Genomic DNA, 4528 nt, shown 5'->3' on the forward strand with positions numbered 1-4528 from the left:
CCCCAAGTTTTGTCAATAAAACCGAAGAAAAGAGGTGAAAATGGCTAAATAAACAGGTTCTCCCTACTTGGTTCCAGGCTAAAAAATAAGTTAAGTGGTTAAAAGGGTAAATTTTAAAAAATTATATGACCTCTCATTTTCCTTAATTTAGAATAAAAAAAGTTGTGCGGAAAAATTTGTGCCAAGATACCCACGTTACCCCTGAGGCCCATGCAGTAAGGGATTACGATTGTGATCAAAAGTTGAATTTCGTTGTCTTATCCACATTTTGATTTTCTTTGCTGGACTTTTCTCAACGTGGCATTATTAGTTGCCTCTTATTTTCATATATTATTTTGGAGCTATTATTTATATCTCATGCGTGTCATTATAAACCTATACTTAAAGAATTATTCAAAGATACGGAAAAGTTTTACAAATTCGGGATATTAAAATTTGGAGGGAGTATGGGCTAGATTAGAAGGTTGACATTAGTTTGTGTATAAATTGCATGTCTCAACCATGCATTGCAATATCACAAAAATGGCAATCACCTCTTCTTTCAACATTCAAATCTTCATTTTTCCTCTCCTCGTTGTCTTACTCTCTACCCAATCCTCAGAAACTTCGACATCAATTACAGATCGGTTCACCCAATGTCTAAACAACAAAGCCGACCCTGGTTTTCCGATCAGTGGACAACTTTACACTCCCCGTAACTCTTCATTTCCATCTGTCTTGCAAGCTTACATCCGTAACCTTCGCTTCAATGAATCCACCACGCCCAAACCCATCGTAATCATCACTGCCTTACATCCTTCGCACATTCAAGCTGCTGTTGTGTGCGCCAAAACACACCGCCTGCTAATGAAAACCAGAAGCGGAGGCCATGATTATGAAGGGCTATCCTATATATCCTATTTAAACCAACCCTTCTTCGTTGTTGACACGTTTAACTTACGATCCATAAAGGTAAATACTGAAGATGAAACTGCATGGGTCCAAACTGGTGCGACTCTTGGTGAAGTCTACTACCGAATTGCAGAGAAAAGCAACATGCATGCTTTTCCCGCTGGAATTTGCCCTACTGTTGGAGTTGGTGGCCATTTTAGTGGTGGTGGTTATGGTAACTTGATGAGAAAATATGGCCTTTCGGTTGACAATATTGTTGATGCTCAGTTAATCAACGTGAACGGCAAACTTCTGAATCGGAAATCCATGGGTGAAGATCTTTTTTGGGCCATCACAGGTGGTGGTGGTGTCAGTTTTGGTGTGGTTCTAGCGTTCAAGATCAAACTGGTTCGTGTTCCTCCCGTTGTGACTGTCTTTAACATCCAAAGAACATCAGAACAGAACCTCAGCACCATCGCTGACAGGTGGATACAAGTTGCCAATAAGCTGGATAATGACCTTTTCCTTCGAATGATCTTACAAGTAATAAACACAAATGGCGAAAAGACAATCGGTGGTATTTTTCCAACTCTGTACCTTGGAAACTCGACAGCTCTTGTTAACCTCCTGAACAAAGATTTCCCAGAACTAGGGGTTGAAATTTCAGAGTGTATTGAAATGAGTTGGATAGAGTCTGTGCTTTTCTACACAAACTTCCCCATGGGTACTCCGACAACAGCTCTTCTAAGCCGTACAGCACAAGGTATCAACCCATTCAAGGTCAAATCTGATTACGTAAAAAACCCTATTTCAAAAGAAGGATTCAAATATATATTCGAAAAGATGAAAGAACTTGAAAACCAAATGTTGATTTTCAACCCTTATGGTGGAAGAATGAGCGAAATTTCCGAATTTGCAAAGCCTTTCCCGCATCGATCAGGGAATATAGCTAAGATCCAATACTATGTAACCTGGGATGAACTTGGCGTTGAAGCAGCGGATCGGTACTTGAACTTCACAAGGATGATGTATGATTACATGACTCCTTTTGTTTCTAAGAACCCCAGGGAAGCATTTCTGAACTACAGGGATTTGGACATTGGTGTCAACAACCATGGCAAGAATGCTTACGTTGAAGGAATGGTTTATGGGCACAAGTATTTCAAAGAGACGAATTATAAGAGGCTAACGATGGTGAAGAGGAGGGTTGATCCTACAAATTTCTTTAGGAATGAGCAAAGTATACCAACTTTGTCATCTTAAAGGAAATTATTCTAACTACTTGTGCATTAAATACCTCCATGACTTTTGCTTAATTGCGTTTTAAGAGTATCGTTTTTTCAAAGTCAGGATATCCAAATTTAGATGATAATGAAAGATATAATTTTGACTTGTATTTTATACAAGGAAAATTATACGATGTGTTTCTGGATTTCGATTTTCTATTTTTGAGAAGCGTATGAAACTTATGTCGATTATTTTATGCACAAGATATTGGAACATTTGAACACTTTATTATTTAATGCACAAGATATCTTGAACATTTGAAACTTCGATTATTTTATGCACAATATATCTCAAATATTTGAACACTACTGAAAAATGACAAATAGAATACTATTATAATGAAATATGAAATAAAGTTTTGCTTCCCTGTTCTATAATTAAGCCCGTATTAAGTATTTTATAATTTATGAGTAGATTTATCCTCGAAAAAAATATTTTATAATTAAGTGGTTTTTTATAATTATCATAAAATAGCAACCGTATTCTTTAAAAATATATTTAGTACGGTTTTGTTTCAATCTAACAAAAGAATCTATCTTATGTCACAAAGTGAAATTACCTTTAGACCCTTCGATGTTATAACCTACAACTTTCTTTGGTTCAAATTAAATTACATATATTGTTGGAAACTTAGAATATTGGGTATAAGTCAATGTTATAACACCATTTTAAATGTCATATCCTCCATAACACCACAAGTTACGTGTTAAGAGGTAGTGAGAGAAAGAAATAAAATAGAAGAAAAAAGGATTTGATTGGCTTATTCTCCCGTTGCACGATAACACCGCCAACCTTCACTAATAACCCTAGTATCTTCTCTTCATCATCTCTAAAAATTTCATAAAATCCTCGAAGGGTGTTCGTGCTTCACAATCTCGGAACTTGGTACTCAATTTGCGGCTTTATCCTCCTAAGACTTCCAACAATCTTGAAATCATGTCTTCTTCATTTCATGGACTTTAGGTTCCTTCATGCTCTGTCACTCACAAAATTACATTATGAATTAAGAAGCCAAATAATAGGTTTTAAGGTTACAATTGGTAACCCGCAAACAAAATTTAGCGAAACTTCTCTTAATTCCATCTAAAGATATTTGTTTTTATGTCCAAACTATGTGATGCGAGGATAGTCACTGATGGGTTTAGTTGGTATTCTTTTACAGGATGTCAACTCAACAAAGTCTTTTATCCTTGTATTCTTTCTCTATCAATTTCTATCACTCCATATAGGTTTATTTGAATAAGCATGCTTGTTGAACAAATGCTTGTAAATTTAGATGCATACCAAATGTTTCATGAAACACTTTATTGTCATTTTCTAATTTATTGCATTGTTTGATGATATTGTCGTGTATTGTTTTAATAGATAATCTTCAATTATACATTTTTAGCGACCGATGAACTTAAATGCATGAGGTTTTTTTCTCTTGAAACTATCATGTTCTACGTTTATTACTATCGAATTATTGGGGTTTGTTGTTAAATTTTGATTTTTATTTGAAAAATGAATGGTTGTTCTTAAAAGATGAAAAATGATGTTACTTTAGTTTGTTTTTTTATCATTATTGATGTGGATTTCACCGTATTTAATAAATTATAACATAACCTATAATTTGAGTGGGCGTGTCTCTATGCGATCTTGTGTACGTATATTGTATGTGTTACTATTGGTTTGTGTGACTAAAAATCACACTATTTTTTTTTTTTGTTTTGTGACTAAGGTAATAAGATTTTGAGTTTTATTATATATTGGGTTTTATATTGGCCTATTAGCTAGAAAAACCTTAATTAGCTAGTCTATATAATATGTTTTTTTTTCTTTCATTGTATCTTGTACTTCTCATTTGATGATAATACGAAAGTCGTTCTATGTCTTGTAAGTTTACGTGTTATTAGAGCTTGGTTGATCATCTTTGTTTTTTGTTTTTGGGGGCGAGTTGTACCAGGCATGACATTGCTCGTTTCGAGGGTTTCATTTCACGTTTTCTTGCTTGTTTATGTATTTTGTATGATTTGATTTGTTCATTCCGTTGATTTCGAGGGTTTTGTTTCGTCTGTTGGTTTTGTTGATTTCGAGTTATTACTTGTTTTCTTGCTCGTTTCTGTATTCCCTTTGATTTGATTTGTTTATTTCGTCGATTTCAAGGGTTTCGTTTCGCATGTTGGTTTTGTTGATTTCGAGTTATTGATTGTTGTTGCCGCTATTTCTATTTACTATTGTTTTGGTTATTCTCAGTTGACTGATATTGAAATATGACCCCGAGAGATGATTCTCTTCAGTCCATTAATTTCCAACTTGACGGCAAGAACTATGTATGTTGGAGTTTTGTTATGAAGAATTTCTTGTGAGGCAACACTACGTGGGGGATTAT

The 4528-nt window shown here is 34.7% G+C and overlaps 1 pseudogene; it reads left to right on the plus strand.

Moving 5' to 3' along the window:
* Window positions 1-496: 496 nt before the first annotated feature.
* Window positions 497-2413, plus strand: LOC145037394 (berberine bridge enzyme-like 8 pseudogene; annotated as a pseudogene).
* The last annotated feature ends 2115 nt before the right edge of the window (window positions 2414-4528 follow it).

Source organism: Lactuca saligna, chromosome 3 (assembly GCF_052625555.1).
Source record: "Lactuca saligna cultivar CGN05327 chromosome 3, ASM5262555v1, whole genome shotgun sequence".
NCBI classification, from domain to species: Eukaryota; Viridiplantae; Streptophyta; class Magnoliopsida; order Asterales; family Asteraceae; genus Lactuca; species Lactuca saligna.